This window comes from Elaeis guineensis, chromosome 14 (genome assembly GCF_000442705.2).
Source record: "Elaeis guineensis isolate ETL-2024a chromosome 14, EG11, whole genome shotgun sequence".
Classification (NCBI taxonomy): Eukaryota; Viridiplantae; Streptophyta; class Magnoliopsida; order Arecales; family Arecaceae; genus Elaeis; species Elaeis guineensis.
This window is the reverse complement of record NC_026006.2, coordinates 55,759,349-55,779,222: the sequence shown is the minus strand read 5'-3', so window position 1 is coordinate 55,779,222 and position 19,874 is coordinate 55,759,349. Positions and strand designations below refer to the sequence as shown.

At 40.0% G+C, this 19,874-nt stretch overlaps 1 long non-coding RNA gene and 1 pseudogene across 1 annotated transcript; both read left to right on the top strand.

The window, feature by feature from the left end:
* Positions 1-18,038, top strand: part of LOC105057680 (uncharacterized) — a 29,481-nt pseudogene extending 11,443 nt beyond the window's left edge.
* LOC109504789 (uncharacterized) lies at positions 11,488-12,440 on the top strand. The gene is made up of 3 exons (XR_012136656.1): positions 11,488-11,629; positions 11,785-11,859; positions 12,005-12,440. It is a non-coding gene; the product is annotated as an uncharacterized lncRNA (long non-coding RNA).
* Positions 18,039-19,874: the final 1,836 nt, after the last annotated feature.

The following is a 19,874-nucleotide window of genomic DNA, read 5'->3' as shown; positions in this document are numbered from 1 at the left end:
TTTTCATATCACGGTGATCCATACTTGATAAAAATATCCACAATAAAATTGCATATGTAATTATTGAATTTGTTCTGATGTCTTTCTAAATTTATTCTATAAAAATTTTTTATAAAAAAATTAAGATGGAGATAGTATTATGTAAAGGGCTATGTGATTATAATCATTATATAAAAACTAATTCGAGATGACAATGCTATCTTAATATTAAAAATTATTTTATATTCAAAGATATATTTATAAATTTGACCATATTTCTATGTAGATTTATCTCCATCTAAATGTAATAATCTTTTTCTAATATCATTTTTCAAAATAACTTTTTTACCAACCTAATATAGTAAAAAAATATTTTTTTTTACAATCATTTTTTCAGATAATTGATTTTAAAAATTATCAGATTACTATATAATCTGACGTACTCTAACCAAACAGACCGTAGAATATTATTGAATTTGCTGCGACTGTGCTAATGATCACACTAACAAATAGGAAAAAAAAAAGAAAAAAAAAGAAAGAAAGAAAGAAAAAAAGAAAAGATGGGAAAAAAAAATGGTTATCCGCTAATGGTATGCCCGTGGGCCGTAGTTCTGTGAAGCCAGCCTCATGCGGTCCCCACAACTGTAGGAAAGGCCTGTGCCCGGGTCGCCCAGCTATAAGCCCCAACTGCACCAATGGCACCTAAACCCAAAGGCGCAACCCAGCATTCGACTCTCTTATTACCCCCATCGAGTTACAAGCTCTCGTGCTGAGCTCAACGATCGAGGGTGTGAGATTTCCCTCTCTTAAAGCATTATAATATCTTTTAAAGCGACGATGTGGGACTAAATAGAGTGGCGCTTTAACAAGAAGAACTGTGCCCACGCCGATGACCTCTCTATTTCCACCCACATCCAGTAATAACGTAACAATAATTATAATAATAAAATAATCATATATATATATTATAAAATGAAGGAACTGTATTGGGTTATCTCCGTTTGCCATGTGGATAAAAAATATTTTGCCATGTGGAGTGAAACCGCATGGAGTGGGACCATGGGAGGATTGGAAGAGTTTCGGGAGAACCTCCATTTGCTTCAAGCCTCCCACCCGATCGAAACTCCTGAGGATGGAAAAACGGTAAAAAAATGCAGCGAAAAAACATGGATGTGCATGCGGTCGAGCTCGAAGGGCAGCGCCCAGATGCGGGATGGTCGAAGCTCTGCCAGACGGGGACGGTGACGCCGCTGGTGAGATCGAATCATGTTCCCGGATCACACCCTCACAGCTCTCTTATGCGCTGCCATGACGCCACGCGGAAGAGGAGAAAGAAAAGACCTAATGCTAGATTCAGCAAGAAGGGGACGAGCGAAGAAACCTTGAGCCTCACCCCAGAAGTCGAAGAAATTTACAATTTTTCCCTCTAAGTTTCTTCTCCCCTCCCTCCTCTCTCCAGCGAGCCCTCCAGAGAAAAAAACCATTGCAACGAGTCTGCGATGCACTTTCGTTTGTTTTCCTGCTCTCCCTCTCTCTGCCCCCTCCTACTCTCTCTCTCCTGTCTCCCCTCTCTCTGCCCCACCCCCGACCTTTTATTTCTTTTTCATTTTAATTTGAGTTTTGAGCCCAGCAACCGTTGGGCGGAGACGAACCGAGTCCGCACGGGCTATGGGTGGGATGTCGTGGATCAATGATGTGGACTATTTGGACGGTAGATGTGGGGTTGAGTGTGTTGTGTTTCTTTTGTGACAGAGAGAAAGAGAAGCGCATTTGGCTGGTGCCGGTGGGGATTTTTTTTTTCTTTCTTTCTTTTTTTCTGAATTGTGGTGGGGGACTTAGGAAAGTAGATAATATCGATGGAGAAAACGTGAGCTCCTCTCCATCGACAATCGGGGAAGGAAGAGAATGGAGGAAGGAGATGGGCCTAACGGATTCGGGTTTTGGGTCCTAACCAGATCTGAAATCCGGCATAGATCTATTTATTTTTAAATAGGAAATCTTGCATTTAGGCCCTTGATAAAGGCTATATTCAATTAAACCCTTTTGACAATTGACTGTACCAGATCATGTTGAGTTAATTTAGTTTAGGGGTGTTTGGCAATTAAACCTTGACAAAGTATTTATCATATAAAGGCTTTTTTCTATAGGGGTGGCAATTGGGTCGGGTCAGGTTAGATACGGGTCGGATCAGAAAACATCAAACCTGAACCCGACCTGTTTATTAAACAGGTCAGATTTTCAAATCTGAACCTGACTCATTTAATAAATAGGTCATCTGATCCAACCCATTTAACCTGTTTATTAAATAGTTAGCCTGTTTATCTGACCCGACCCAACCCGTTTAACCCGTTTATCATTTAACCTGTTTATTAAACAGTTAACCTGTTTATCCGACCCGATCTAATCCGTTTAATCCGTTTATCATTTAACCTGTTTATTAAACAGCTAATCTGTTTAACCGATCCGATCCAACCCGTTTAACTTGTTTAATAGATAAACAAAATGTCAGTATTGCACATTACATAAGGATTACTAAAATAGCTTCTCAAGCATGCACAATATACAAGGATTACTGTTGCACATTACATAAAGATTACTAAAATAACTTCTCAAGCATGCACAATATACAAGGATTAGAAACCCATTTTCTGGGATCAGTTCGTTCAACAGATAGTTTTTGGGTCTTCGCAAATTGCAACACAGTTGGAGGTACAAGATTGCTTCTAGATCCAGGATGAGCAAAATCATTACTGATAGAGGCTTGAGCTGTAGCAGCACAAACACCTATGGTATCAGGGCTAGATGAGTCAGGTTCTATACACTCTACCGCATAATGATTCTCTGAACCAAAGCTTTCAGATTTATGCCTTACAGACATCAAATGGGTTTCACTGAACGATGCCTTCTGGAGCTTTTCTTCTTTATAAGAGCCATTGTCTGGTTCATAAATAAATATTCAGATTATGAGTGAGAAATAACTAAATGCATATCCATAATAAATGAGATGCATATCATTATAACCATTCAGAAGTGCAGCATCTGTTGGATAGGCAATGGGTCTATAAGAGGAACATGCGCCATTTTCCTTTTACAGATAATCTTCATGAGAACCTTCTTGGGTTGCTTCTGGTGATTGTGACTCCAAAACATGTGGATGCACATGACTTGCATTCTGAACAAGATTTTTTGATCTTATATACCTCTTAAACTTTGAGCTAGCAATAAGATTCACATTTCTAGTTAAAAGAAATTCATTGAATTTATACCATGTATCCGTGCAAAGAAAGATCTGCTACAAAGCTTCAGCAAGAATTAAAATGATGTGCAGAAAGATTACCAGTAAAAAAAGGTTTGCAACCTTGGATCAACTCCATCGTGTACAACCTGCAAAGTTAAGATTTTAGATGTTAAAAGAATTAAAATCAGAAGGCTTTTAACCATCCTTTCCAAATCAGGTGATGGTTGCACATCCTTTCAGAATTATCTAATTAAAGCATCAATCAATATATGTAACTGTTCGATGCTCAAGAGTTAATGCCCCTTAATAACAGCTTAGGAAAAAAAAATATGCAAATATTCAAGAGAGAATTCCTGTTTAGATGCTGCCTTCTTCAAGAACAAGGTGAGAGCACAAGTTCTGTTTGTTAACAAGACATGAGATGTGTTTTGCAACCCATTTAATTTATGCATGTTCTCCACGTAGTATAATAACAGTGTGAGTTTTTCTTTTTTTTTTTTTTTTTTTCTTTCGTTCATACCTTATCTACTGGAAGAACCTTTTTTTAACTATTCTACAGAAACATTCATAGCCTGGTACTCTTCAGTTACCTGCACATAAGTCAGATGTTTAGTTCAATGCTCAACATGTCATTCGATGAAATATGACTGATAATCAGAAGTTGACCTACCCAGAACTCAAAATTGAATAGGTCATGTGAGGAAGTCAAGTGACATCTTAAACCCTATGAAACAGCAAATTAGAAATATCAGAGAGATCTAGAAATATACGAGGTAATAGAGAACTAAGGTCATGAAGAAAGAAAAATGAGCAGACGAGCAAAATATTACCTTAAAGCTTGCTCATCCTGATTCCTACATGAAAAATTTATATTTTAGTAATGTTCGATTGAATACAAAATATTGATAGAGAAAAAGTGAAGGATACAAACATGTGGCACAACTTCAAACATATGAATCTGCTAGTCCACATTCTCATCCATCTCAAGAATGATAATAAGGTTGCTGCATCTGAAAAATATCAAAATAGCAAAGAATGGAAAAGAAAGATCTATGCATATCTAGAAAAGAAGACAAGGCTCAGATTTGATAAAGTGATAATTAATCCACGGCTAAATCATGTTAGGATTTGACGCCTCGAGATTCAGCCCACATTGAGCCCACAGCGAGGTTCGCGACGAAAAACGGAGTCCAACGAGACCAAGATCACCTGAATCGGAGCTCGGATGGAGGAGATACGAGCTTTTTTGAAGTCGGCACGAAAATCGAGGCGGCGGAGGACTGCCGGCGACCGGCGGCGGACGGCAGCAGCGCGGCCGCAGGCGGCGGCGCGCGGGACGCGCGTCCCAGGCCCGCGTGGGACGCGGGACCCAGGCCCGCGCGGGACGCGCGTCCCAGGCCCAGGCCCGCGCGGGACGCGCGACCCAGGCCCAGGCCCGCGCGGGACGCGCGACCCAGCGGCCTGCTGGCCCATCCCCGGTCCACCGTGGACCGGGTGGTCCACGGAGCGGTCTGTGGACCGCGTGGGTGTTTCCCACGCGTTTCTCGCGGTCCACGGCCCTATTTCGTGGATCGGAGCGCGATCTAAGGGTCGAGGACGCTCCCGGTCTTGATCCAACGGTCCGGAGGGGTTTTTGGCTTTGTTTAGGATTCCTAATCCTTCTCTAATCAAGGTTTAAAGCCTGTTTAAACCTATAAAAAGGCTGTGAGGTAACAGAGAGGTGTGGTTTTTCGGTTTCTCGCCGCCGTACGAACCGAGAGGAGAGAGAGAGAGGCGTGAGGCGCTGTGAGAGAAGGAGCAGGAGGCTCCTGGACAGCGGTCGCCAGGCTCTTCAGGGGTTCAGGGGGGTCTCCAAGAGAGAGAGAGCTTTTGTGAGGGGAACTTCATGTGAGAGAGAATTGGGTGTACAAGGGTTGAGGGTGAGGTCTCCTCTTGTAAAATTTTCTTTTCATAGTGAAGTTTGCATGCCCCGTGGAGGCGAGCCCTTTTGTGGCTGATCCACGTATTTTGATTGTTTTTCCTTTTATTTTGTTTCTTCTTTCTTCCTGCTGCATCGCGTGGTACTGAAAGGATCTTGGGAGGTGGTGTCCTGGCCAGACATCCATCCAACAAGTGGTATCAGAGCAAGGCGGTACAAGGACGCAGATTGCAGTGGTGGTGAGCAAGACTGAAGATGGAGAAAACAGGAACAATCAGGATGGAGATCAACAAGTTTGATGGTAAGAGCAATTTCTCCTTGTGGCAGGCAAGGGTGAAGGACGTGCTCATCCAACAGGGGTTGATCGAAGCTCTCTTGTGCGATGAGAAACCGACCACCATGGAGGTGCAGGATTGGAAACGGCTACAGATGCAGGCGGTGAGTACCATCCGTATGTACCTGACGGATGAGGTGGTGATCCATGTGCTGAGCGAGACTTCCCCGACGGTGCTGTGGTCGAAGCTCGAGGAGTTGTACATGGCGAAGTCTCTCACCAACACTCTTTTCCTCTGGAGGCAGTTTTACCAACTGCGGATGACTGAGGGACAGAGCGTGCAGGAGCATCTGTGCCACTTCCAGAAGATCCTCACCGACCTTCTCAGTGTTGGCGAGAACGTTGAGGAGAAGACCAGGGCGCTGGTTTTGCTGGCGTCGCTTCCTTCTTCGTACGAGTCCTTGGTGACTGCTCTTCTAGTGGGGAAGAGCACTATCAAGATGGACGAGGTCACCGCGGCGATACTCCAGAACGAGGTTCTCAGGAGGGAGAACCCAGCTTCGAGCTCAGATGTCGATAGCTCAGCTTTGGTGACTTCTGGAGGTGCAGGAGGCGGTAGACGGAGCGACAGGAGATCGCAACGAGGGCGGTCTAAGTCCAGGAGGGACTTGAGCAAAACCAGGTGTTACCGGTGTGAGGAGTTGGGGCATCTAGCCAGAGATTGCCCTCAACTGAAAAATCGGACGGTGGCTGCTGTAGCGACGGCCGGCAGCGATTCAGATGGAGATGTCCTGGAGATATCTGACGAGGTATCTACTTCTTCCCAGCAGTGGATATTAGATTCTGCATGCCCCTATCATGTGTGTTGCAGAGAGGAGCAGTTTGACTCCCTGGAGAACAGTGAGAGCACTGTATATCTGCCGAATGGATCGAGCTGTGCGATCAGAGGCATTGGGACGGTCAGCTGGAGGACACATGACGGTGCAGTGAGGAGATTGGGGGAGGTCCGATACATACCCGATTTCAGGCGGAATCTTATCTCACTTAGCAGACTGGATTCGAGAGGCTACAGGACGGTAGCTGGTGGAGGAATCCTGAGGGTGCTACGCGGCGATAGGATTGTGCTGGAGGGGAAGAAGGGGAGCAGAGGACATTATTACCTGGCAGGAAGCCCAGTGCGAGGTGGAGCATCGGGAGCCAGGTGGAGCCCAGAGCGAGGTGGAGCTCCAGGAGGCGGATCGGGCACGAGACAGGAGACTCGGGAGGACGAGAGGCGACGTCGCAAGGTAAGATTCCTATTGCCGCAGGATGATGCCCCGAGCAGGTCTCAGGTCAGGAGGAGCACAGCATACGACGGAGATGGGATCGAGCAGCCTGGCTCGACTCCCATGTTTGCCCATCCATGATCAGCAGGCGATTGCCCCAGGGCATGGGGGCGAGGAGATCCAGAAGCTCTCGGAGTTTGGAGGAGGCCGAATATCGAGTCGAGGTGGAGATTGTTAGGATTTGACGCCTCGAGATTCAGCCCACATTGAGCCCACAGCGAGGTTCGCGGCGAAAAACGGAGTCCAACGAGACCAAGATCATCTGAATCGGAGCTCGGATGGAGGAGATACGAGCTTTTTTGAAGTCGGCACGAAAATCGAGGCGGCGGAGGACTGCCGGCTACCGGCGGCGGACGGCAGCAGCGCGGCCGCAGGCGGCGGCGCGCGGGACGCGCGTCCCAGGCCCGCGTGGGACGCGGGACCCAGGCCCGCGCGGGACGCGCGACCCAGGCCTGCGCGGGACGCGCGTCCCAGGCCCAGGCCCGCGCGGGACGCGCGACCCAGGCCCAGTCCCGCGCGGGACGCGCGACCCAGCGGCCTGCTGGCCCATCCCCGGTCCACCGTGGACCGGGTGGTCCACGGAGCGGTCTGTGGACCGCGTGGGCGTTTCCCACGCGTTTCTCGCGGTCCACGGCCCTATTTCGTGGATCGGAGCGCGATCTAAGGGTCGAGGACGCTCCCGGTCTTGATCCAACGGTCCGGAGGGGTTTTTGGCTTTGTTTAGGATTCCTAATCCTTCTCTAATCAAGGTTTAAAGCCTGTTTAAACCTATAAAAAGGCTGTGAGGTAACAGAGAGGTGTGGTTTTTTGGTTTCTCGCCGCCGTACGAACCGAGAGGAGAGAGAGAGAGGCGTGAGGCGCTGTGAGAGAAGGAGCAGGAGGCTCCTGGACAGCGGTCGCCAGGCTCTTCAGGGGTTCAGGGGGGTCTCCAAGAGAGAGAGAGCTTTTGTGAGGGGAACTTCATGTGAGAGAGAATTGGGTGTACAAGGGTTGAGGGTGAGGTCTCCTCTTGTAAAATTTTCTTTTCATAGTGAAGTTTGCATGCCCCGTGGAGGCGAGCCCTTTTGTGGCTGATCCACGTATTTTGATTGTTTTTCCTTTTATTTTGTTTCTTCTTTCTTCCTGCTGCATCGCGTGGTACTGAAAGGATCTTGGGAGGTGGTGTCCTGGCCAGACATCCATCCAACAAATCAAAATAACCACAATCGATTGCCTATAGAAGAAGGCCATCCAAGATTGTTGCCGTTAGAAATAGTTGAGTTATCAAACATATATCCATAAATCATCATAGCCTCCGCAATACATATATATATCCAAAAACATGAACAAGACAAACATCATAATTCACAAATAGACAGTATGTTCAATTCAAGACAAAATATACCATTTCAAACTGAAAGTCTAGAAACACATTATCCTTAAAGGAGAATAAATGCTGCCACTATTTAACGTATGATCACTTTAAATAACATAAAGCATGAGGAGAAAACTGGCTCAACTAAAAAAAAAAAAAAAAGCTTGCCAACCAAGTAAGTAATCATAGTATTTTTAAGTTCAATCTCATATCATGCATGAAAATATGAAACCTGCAATATCGTATTATAGAACATAAAATACATATATCAAAATATTAAGTTAACATGTTACTGTAAATAATATCAGAATTCCGAACATATTCTCAAATTACAACCCAGTGATGACAAAGAAGATAGCAACGCTGCAACAATAACATATATAGAAGATTCAAATAGGATACAACATCAACTCTAAACCAAATTCCATCACCAACAATATATTAAAATTAAATAGATAGTAGCGGCTTAAATGACAAGATTATATGAGTGTCAGCAATTAACTGGAGAGGCTCAGATCTAATAAGTAATCCATAGCTAAATCAAAATGACTACAATCGGTTGCCTATATAAGAAGGCCATCCAAGATTGTTACAGTTAGAATTAGTTGAGTTATCAAATATATATAATATATCCAAAATCCTCATAGCCTCCGCATAAACTTTAAAACAATTTCAAAATTGCTTAAAACCCAAACAAGTACCTAAAATTTGAAATAAAGATAGCATAACAACATCCATTGTTCTTACTCAAACAAAAATCCAAAAGAAGTTCCAAACAAAACACAACATAATAAGATAATATGTCTGAAAAATATGAACAACACAATCCAAAAAAGAATGCATAACCATGATTCATCTCATTATGGGTTGGGATCAATATTGGCCAAGCCTTGAGTTGATTGGGCTTCATTGATGGAACTGAAGTTCATGATATCTTGTACAATCTCATCTACCTCGGGTTTCAAAACATCTACATTGAAAGATTATAATAGTTAATAATAAACTCATTCAAAAATATAATAGCAATACAATGATTAAATTATATACCTTTCTTTTCAAATATCCAATCTCGAGTACAAATCATGACCTCAACGACATCTAGTTTAAGTGAAATGCAATATTTATCAAGTACCCGCCCATCAATACTAAAAGCATATTCAAAAGCAACTGTAGATATTGGAATAGTTAAAATATCACGTGCCATGAGAGAAATACGAGGATATCGAAAATGATTAGCTTTTTAAAATTCAAGGATGTCTAAATTAGACTTCCTATCAACTCTTGGCTCACCTAAGTATAATTTCAGTTCAGACTTCTGTGCAGTAGTCACAAATTCAAAACTTTCAAATGTATCAAAATCCTACAACATTATAAATATGAAATAAGTTATTTATTAGAACTAGTATTATGTACAAGATAATAAATTTATTTTGATAAACAAAAATTTTTATTATCTAAAAAATATCTGCTTTTCTACATGGCTCAGAAGTCTCACTAAAAGTACCACTACCAATGTCTGCATCAGTTAATGTACCAACAGCTGGAGTTTTAGAAAAAAAAAGCTATATACTGATTGAAGAGAGAAAATATGCAATCACGGATGCGGAAAGAAAGAGATAGTAAAAGAATTGATGGATCTTATACTTATTTTTCGGAGAGAGAAGATAAAATAAATACTATGGGAGATTAGTATTTGATAAATTTCTGAGTGACAGTAATCCATACTTAACAAAAATATCCACAATAAAGCTGCATATATAATTATTGAATTTGTTCTGATATCTTTCTAAACTCATTCCATAAAGAACTTTTGTAAAAAAATTAAGGTGGAGATGGTATTATGTAAAGGACTATGTGATTATAGTCATTATATAAAAACTAATTCGAGATGACAATGCTATTCTAATATTAAAAATTATTTTATATTCAAAAATATATTTGTAAATTTGGTTATATTCCTACGTAGATTTACGTCCATCCAAATATAATAATTTTTTTTCAATGTTATTTTCAGGAGTAATTTTTCTACCAACCAAATATAGTAAAAATTATTTTTTCTTGCAATTATTTTTTCAGATAAATAATCTCAGAAATTATTAGATTATCATGTAATTCGACATACCCTAACCAAACAAATCATAGAATATTATTGAATTTGCTGCGATTGTGCTGATACGTGGGATGATAATTTGCAACAATGTCCTTGTTGGCTTTCGAATTGAACATCACACTAACAGAATAGGATTGAGACTGGGACAGACCGGTCTAATTACCCCTTGGGTCATGATTTTGAGCCCAGTTTAACCCATTGGCAGACTGGATTTGGCTTATCCGATCGGGTCAGGATTCAGCGTGACATTGACCCAATCCAAAATGTTCAGAGCCGGGGATGAGGCTTGCAAATTTTTTTTTTAATTTATTTTTTAAGGAGGGAATGGGAGGCTGAGCCACCCAACAAAAAAGAAAAAGAAGAAAAAAGAAAGAAAAAAAAAAGAGGGGAAAAAACAAAAAGAGGGTGGTTGTTTGCTAATGGTATGCCAGTGGGCCGTAAAGGGTGCATGGTGTGGTGGCCCGTTATCCTCCCATCGTTGAGAGTGGTTACCCCTTGGGTCATGATTTTGAGCCCAGTTTAATCCATTGGCAGACTGGATTTGGCTCATCCGATCGGATCAGGATTCAGCGTGACATTGACCCAATCCAAAATATTCAGAGCCGGGGATGAAGCTTGCAAATTTTTTTTTAAATTTATTTTTTAAGGAGAGAATGTAGGCTGAGCCATCCAAAAAAAAAAGGTTACCCCTTGGGTCATGATTTTGAGCCCAGTTTAATCCATTGGCAGACTGGATTTGGCTCATCCGATCGAATCAGGATTCAGCGTGACATTGACCCAATCCAAAATGTTCAGAGCCGGGGATGAAGCTTGCAAATTTTTTTTAAAATTTATTTTTTAAGGAGGCTGAGCCATCAAAAAAAAAAAAAAAAAACAAAAAAGGAAAAAAAACAAAAAAAGGGTGGTTGTTCGTTAATGGTATGCCAGTGGGCCGTAAAGGGTACATGGTGCGGCGGCCCGTTATCCTCCCACCGTTGAGAGCGGGAGGTATTCGCTGCTCTGTGAAGCCAGCCTCACGCGGTCTCCTCCACTTTAGGAGAGGCGCAAACTCAGGCCTTCGCCCGAGCCGCACATCTCACCACCCAACTTGGGACGGGCGAGCTAGCCATACGCCCCAATTACACCCAGACCCAAAGGCGTAACCCAGCGTCCAAACCACCCAATGCCCCCACTCGGGTTACAGGCTCTCGTTACTGAGCTCGGCGATCGAGGCTGCGAGACTTCTATCCCTTAAAGCATTATAACATTTTTAAACCGGCGATGTGGGACTAAATAGATCAGCGCTTCAACAAGAAGCACCGTACCCACACCAATGACCTCCCTATTTACACAATTACACCCACATCCAGCAATAACGTAATAATAATTATCTCGTGAAGACGCTTCGGAAAGAAACCTTAAACCCTCCAATCAAACCCTCCCTTCGCTCAGGTTTCGACTTTACCGTCTCATCGTCTGTTATCTTCTTCTTCTTTTTGTTTTTTTTCAGTTGTTTGAGTTATTTTTGGGATTAATTGTTTCTGTTTTAGATTTAATTGTTAAGGGAACGTTGTTCTTGTTCTAAACTTTCGTTTGATCATGATCAGGCAGGCGCACGTTTTCTCTTTATGATCAGATAGATCTCATCGACAGCGTGCCTGAGGGCAACTTCGCTTCCAACGGTATTTTGTCCCATATCATTACATTCTGATGATTCTTGCTTTTCTTTTTTCTCTTCAAATATTTTTGATATTAATTTCAGTGAGAGATTATGATCCATTTATGGAATTGTAACATGAGGGTTTAAGAGAAAGTGATGATTTTTAGGTCAACGGAGAAAAGAGAAAAGCTTAATCATACCTTCTTGACCATTCTATTTCTTCTTGTGAGTGAATTTAGCCTTACCGTCTGATGATCTAGTTAGTTTTCTGTAAATTTCAGTGACATTTTATAGTAAGTGATTTTTTATTGTATTTGGTAAATTTAGCGTAATGAGAAAGTTAAGATTTTTAGGTGAAAGGTGAGATCATGCAATTTTAATTATAATTACTTGATGTTTCTAAGTTGTTGCGAGTCAATTGAGCTTTCTATTAGCAATGATGATGTTTGATCAAGACTTGCCAATGTTGTTTCAAATCAAGCCTTCCATGGGAACAATATATGTAGAGACAGTAAATATTTGATTTTGAAGAATTTGATCACTCTATCTGCTACTTCAGTATCTCTTTGCCAGATTAAATATTCTTTTCTGAATCTGTTCCTTTTTCTAGGTATTCTGACACAGGATTTACAGTTAATGATGTAGAGTATGAGGGGAGCTTGCTTATTGTAAAGAACAAGCATGAGCCCTAAAATTTTTTTCACAGATTACTGCTGAAAGGTAGGTTGGAAAGTTGCTTATCTATTATCATCAAAAAAGAAAGATGTTTATCTATTATATTGTTTAAGAGGTGATTTCTGGCCATGTGGTTTGTTACATTATCCATCTGTCATGTGACTACATGGTTCACAAGACAGGAACTTACTTGTTCTTGCTAAGTTGGAAGTTGGTCTGGTCATGATGGAACTTAATATTATTTATTCTTCGAGCAGAAAGAAATTATAATTTCTTACTTGATTTTATTAATCATGTAGTTATCTGCATTCTCGTGTCCTAGTTCTTGACCTTCTAGCTAATTCCATATATATGTTTCTTCTGCTGCCATTTATTCTACTATTTTTAGACAGAGACTGGAATTTGGTAGTTCAATATGTCTGACTTAAAAAAAATTAAGTCATTTTAACAAGTTATTGATACTTGTTTTTTTTTTTTTAATGGGAACAAGTGCAGTCTATCCATATTTCAAATTCTGTGGCCAGTTCCAGGTATTTGTTCTGCAAGCATTTTCCCTTTATTATGTTGTCCTGCAATTGACTGATTTCTAGATGGTCATGTTATTGTTTCAACCAGAAGCTGATTGGGTTCTTCATGGTTTCTTTTTTTTTTTTTTTTTTTTTCTTTTTTTTTTTTGAGGGGGGGGATTATTCTCTCTAAAAAAGAAAAATAAGATCTATGGTACCATCTATATGTGCGTGAATATGTCATTTGCTATATCATGCAGGTGAGAAATGTGAATGTGCTGATATATTTACAGGGATGTGTGTGAACTATACTCAAGTAAAAGTTCGAACCAACATTTTAGGGACAATAAATGAAACATTGAAAAGATAAAGCAAAAATCCTCTAGTTAGCAACCATAAAATTATTAACCAACTAGTACTAGAATCCTAAGTAGAATGAGAAGGTCAACTTTGTCATTTTAGTATTCATATAATAACACTGTCACTATATTAGGGAAATGAACTAGACAACATGATAACACCAGATGCTTTCTAAGATGCAATCTACTATTTAAGTACCGGGTGGCTTATCTGTAATATTGAATAAACAATTATGAAAAACAACCATGTTTATGGACTTTCATATTTTAGGTTCTTTTTATGTTTTATGTATTTTCAGAATTTTTATGTAGAATTTGTGCATGAATTAGGATATCATAATGGGCCAGCTATTTAAGTTATTGTTCTTCAAATATGTTCTATAGGAGCTGCATCTACTTGCATCTGCAATTGGCCTTATGTACCGGGATCTAGCTTTTCTAGAAAGGGTAAAAGGGTGAGCACAACGTTAAACTAATATTCTGATGAAAGCTATTGAAAGGAGTTTCTCTAGAGAAGAGAAGTGATTCTATATCTTCCTTCCTCTAGTTGTTGCTGATATGTTCTTCAGTAGAAATACATTCTGTGCTTGATGGACTTGTTAATTAATCAGAAATGTATTATATGCCTTTTTTTTTATAGTAAGATGACAAATTGATTTCTAGACTCAGTAACTGAAATCTTATAATGTAGCTTTTTAAAAATATTAATGAAATTTTGTTTCTTCATGGAACTGGTTTGCAATTTTTCTTCTCATTTTAATGTCTGCATTTTGTCTAATCTGTGCCATGCACATCTTTTCATCTATTGATTCTTTATTATTTCAATTTTCTTGGCTTATGTTTTTTTTCTTTTCTTTTGATCTTTTTCATTACAGTTGTTTAGCGTTTATTTCAGAGATTCTGATTCTTGGCTGTGGAAGGCACATTGAGCCAGTGAGCCCTGAGCTCTGTCGCTTCATACGGTCTACAGGAATAAAATTGGAAGCAATGATTTGGTATTGATTAGTATTCAAATGTTTTAAATTTTTCTAGCAGCCCCTGTTTTTGCTGTTGTTGCAGTCAAAATCACCAGAAATATGGATTCTTGTTGTGAATTATGATGATTATTTTATTATTTTGTTTCTTCATTATTATTCGATGCAGCTTTCAAGTGATTGTTGTATTTACCTTAATTTCCAATTTGTTTAACAGAGAAATGCTGCTTGTACTTACAATATATTAAATGATGAAGGAAGGCCGGTGGCTGCTGCACTTGTTCCCTATGGAACTACTTCAGAATCTTCATCTACCATGTAAGGATCTTAATCTACCCATATAAAATTCTGCAACCTCACAAAGCTTTTGCTTATGCCTATGACACTAGAAAGATTATTTACATACAATCATAGAGCCGATATTTCAAAGGATGAAATTCTGGTCAGGTAGAAATTGGTTATTTTTGAAATTTGGTGCACTGAAAACTCACATCTTACCTCAAAAAAAAAGAAAAAATCGTGAAATGCATAGTGGTACACCATCTGTTAAGGCCTTTAAGCATAAGGATGCCTGCACAGTTGGGCTCGTACACCAAACTGAGAATTTTCGTGAAAGTAGGAGAGAGCAAGAGATGATCTGATACAAGAGTGTGTACTAGCTGAAAAAATTTGATGGCTTGACATACGATGTGTCTAATGATGTGGCATAGAAAATGCCTTGGGTAGATGAAGAGACTAGAGGGTAGATGAAAAAGATATGAAGTGTAGTATTGGTGGGTAAATAATTAATATAGAAGGTGATAGAAGAGGGAAAATAACTTCTGCATCGTCTATAAATAGTCTTGTACTCATTCATTTTGGGACAATCCACTGCTAATAGGACATTGCCTTCTCATTCTCCACCTATCGAATGAGTTGCCTTTGGTTGAGGGATACTTGACTTTGCATCCTTGCATTTGCAGCTTGACTCCTGTGCATGCATTTTTCAGCTCTGCCTGTAAAATAGATTGAGTTAGATCTATATTCATAAGTATCTCGGACTGGTGTTCAAGTGGGCCACAGCCCGAATCCTATAGAAACGAAAAAAAAAAAAAAAAGACCTCGTGAAATATATTCCTTTCTTCTTGAATTTCTCCACTAGTAAATTCCTCTTTTTAAATATAAAAAAATTGTGCGTTGGGAGAATTTCTCCCTTTGACCACTCAATCTTGATTTTACCATCTAAATGTATGATGCTGCAATGTCCGGATGCTTTTATTTTCTTTATACATATGACCTTGTGTGGGATACACAAGCATGCAGAAAAGCACCATGTCTTCCCATTTGGATCACTAAAGAGTTGTGTAACATACCAACCAGCAGGTGTGGTGGTTGATAATTGAAATCATGCAGTTAAATATTCTGATTATAAGGTAGGGTGCAATGGTGGTGCTATTATTTAGAGGCTGTCGTGGGATCGGTTGCCTTGCAAGAGCCTTTTAGTTAATAGAGGTATATTACCACATGATCAAATTCATTGTGATTTATGTCATTCTATAGTCGAAGATGCTAATCATGTTTTGCACTCTTGTTCGTTTGACCTAAGCTGCTGGAGTTTGCTAAAAATTTTTGGCAGTCTCTCTGCTATTCCTTGATCTTTGCCGGAGCTTGTGCACATCTTGCTCTAGGCAGAATTGGGATGGAGAGCTTTTCTGGCTTGCATTGTGTGGCAGATCTGGGTAGCTCATAATGAGAGATTATTTCAGCATATGCTGTAATACAGCCGGCACAGTTGATTCAAGATGCCCTGGCTTTTGTGCCAGGTTCCTTTAAGTCGAACCCTTTGATATCTCTGTCAGGGAGCTGGGGTGGTTCTTCCTCCTTAAACACTTCGCCACTGGTCTATTGGCAACCTCTTGCCCTTGGAGTTCTAAAAATAAATTTTCATGCAGCTGTTCAAGGAAACAAGTCAACTGTGGGTTTTGTTATTCGAGACCATACTGGAACTTTAGTTAAGGCACAAGGCAAAGCAATCAAATCTTCTTCTGTGCCTCTAGCGGAGCTAACAGCTGCTTGGTTGGGAATTAAAATGGCTGTTAATGAACTTCACCTACATAATTTTTGGTTGGAAGGGGATTCTTTAACAGCGATTCACTGGTTAACTTTTCTCTCTCTTCTAATCACACCCATTCTCCTCTACTTAATAGCATAAGATACTGGCTATCGTCAAGGCGATCGGTTAGGGTTTCTCATATCTGCCGGGAATGTAACCAGGTAGCAGACTTTATGGCCTGTCAGGCTTTGATTGCTGACTGTACCTATGACATGAGTGATATGTTACCTTTTGCTCTAAAATGCCCTGTTACAGGCTGATTGTCTTCAGGTGGTATTTTTTTAAGAAAGCATTGATCTCTCTCATGTTTTCATGCTGATCAATGTTCATTATGCTGGCGCTTATCCTGTTATTATTTGTGTTATTTTTTTAAGTATCCCTTTCCAAAATGGTGAGGCGGTGCATTTGAGATGAGGTGACGATAAGATTGGTGACCGCCTATGGCAGTATATTTGCCAAATTAAGTTGCTTCAAGGTTTGCCATGATCATTGAATAATTTCCACCACCATTTCATCAGCAGCGATTGGTTTAAAATAAATAGGTTGGGGACACCAAGGCCTCCAAGATTTTTTGGCCGGCATATCATATCCCAGCTGGCAAGGTATTTACATTTGCTCGCCTTCTTCTGGTCTGACCAAAGGAAACTTCGGCAGATTCGATCAATTCTCTGAATGATGATCGTGGGGACTCGGAGAATAGACATCCAGTAGACAGGGATTAATATAAGCATGGAATTAGTGAGGGTCAACCTGCCTGCCGGTGTGAGAGTATTCCGTTTCCAGCCATCAAGTTTCTTATCAACTTTTCCAACAAGAAAATTCCAGTCTGCCAATCTTAAGGTTGAGTGACGAAGGGGGATGCCAAGATAAGAAATGGGCACCTGATCTACCTGACATCTCTGCAAGTTGTTGTTTGCATTATTGCCTTGAGTGCCTTTTCCTTTTCACTGTATTACGATATGGTGTTCGGGGAGACAGACTCAGCTGGTTTTGTGTTGATAATTGGGAAGCAACTCTAAATTGTCAGTAATGGTTCTCAGTTTCATTGGATGGTGTTACTAGCATCTACTGGTTTATTACTCTGGCAATTATTCTGGTGGTCTAGACTGTACAGCAGACAATGGCACTTCATTCAGGATTCTCTGGTGATGGGTGATACTATACAGAATGGTATGCAGAATAAACATATACTGGATCGGTTCACTGATACTATCCTTGATGTTCTAAGCAGGATCATATATGCTTCAGGGATGTTGGGGATTATTTTATACTGAGCTCAACTTTTCTTTTTGCACCATCAGGTTTATTTCTTATGCAGTGTGGTGGAACCTGATGACTTTTCACAACTGATGGATGGGGTGATTGAGGTGTTTTGCCAATCCCCATCCTTGCTTCTAGCGCTTAAGTTTGTTTCCTCTTTATGTTGGGCTTGTAATTTGTTTATCGTTTTGGGCTGCTTGCTGTTCTTTAGTATGTGGTACAGATACTATGTGTACTTGTAGTTGTATCTTGCCTTCAATGAATCAACAGTACTTCTCTTTACCAAGAAAAAAAAAAAAAAAGGAAAAAGAGAGGGCAATTATCTTGTTTCTAAATTAAGAAACTCATCGCCAGCTGATTTTTTTTTCGTTTTTTTTTTTTTTGATAGAGAAAAATAGCCTAGTTAATAACAGAAATTTGATGTTTCTTGAAGTTATCACTGAAAATTGTTTCTTATGGTACCACTTTTTGTCATTTTAGGCAAGAGTAGGGGATTCCATTCTGCAGGAGGCTTTCATTTCAATCCCGGATTAGTAACACCTCTAGTTCTGCGAGTTTGATTCAATCTGTGCTGTATGTTGAAATTCCCCTTCTTGAATTGAATCCCTTCCAATCTATCAAGAAAAGAAAAATCCTCAAAACTTAACAGAAATGAATGGTACACAGAAAATAGTGGACTGGCCCTCCTTCCTTGTATGACAGTGGACATAGGGCGGGCCAGCATTGCTTTCGTCAGGCCCATACACCTATCCTCCAACATACAGGTCCAAATGAATGCCATTTCAGTTCTTTTTACCTTTTATATAGTTCTTTTCAGTTCTAAGAGGATGCACTTGCAAGGAAAAAATAACAATGGTCATTTGGTGCTATTTTGATCGAAGTCTTCAGATTTTTCCGACTTCAAATGGTAGTCAGAGTTGAGAATTTGTAGGCTGGTTAAATTTGTTCAGCTCTTTCATTTGTCACTATTTGTTAGAGAGTAACTCACTCTCTCTCTCTCTCTCTCTCTCTCTCTCTCTCTCTCTCTCTCTCTCTCTACTATATTTGAGAGGGCGAGGTACCCTATCAAACGGTGAGGTCTGAAATTAGTAGAACAGCTCTCTGGATCATGGCAGATAATAAACCAGATACGTGACGTATGTGTTTCAAGCAATATGGTCTAATTCCACAATTTCCATGAGTGAAATCTCATTGCAGATTGCCTTGCTTGTTCGAAGTGGATATCGCCATTACATAATGATTACCGATGGTTCATGGAATTCACTTTTGAATTTTGAACTTTGGCAAATATTATTTTAACTTTCTATTCTTTTTAGGGTTTGTTTGGATATCCGGATCCAAAATTTCATAGGATGACTAGTATAACTAAAAAAAAGAAGTCTGAACTAGATTTATATTCTCAATATTTAAAAGTCTTTGTAGTAGACTGATCCGAATTCTATAGAAAAAAAAAATGACTTATTTTTTATGAAATTTGAGCTAACTAATATAAAAGATAGTCTTGAATGGTTGTAAATATAGGCTTAATCCAACCTTTAATGCAATATTTTTTGATGATCGTACTGATCCAATCCATGAATTCTCTAAGATTTTGAGTCTAACCATCCCAGCTGATGTTTAGCATCAACAAAATGATATCAAATTTTTGATATCCAATATTCATAATTCATAATGCTAAGATAAATGGATCAAGGACTAGTAGTAGGAGGCCATTTTGGAACAAATATTTGAGGATGGGGGTTGCTGATTGCACTGCAGCATGTTTTCGATACTGAAAAGGTTATATGGAAACTACAGCAGCAGCACGAAAAGGCCACGAAGGCCATCAATGATGACGCTAATGCCTTCGAAGAATGGTGCACGCATTCGTGTCCTCCTACCACACAATGTTTCCATGTGTGGCTGGCGTGCATGATACTCAAGTGACTCTATATTTAGTCACTACAACAAAATGATCTTTTTATGATGATTTTTTTTACGACGGAAATTTTTCCATCGCCAATAAGTCTATTTGCGATGTATCAAAATTTTCATCGATAAAAAAAAAATATTTATGATGCTTTAATAATTTTATCGTCAATAAAAAATATTAGCGACAAAAAATAAAATTTTATCGTAAATAAAAGTTATTTCTGATGATTTTTTTCATTGTAAATAATAAAATATTATTT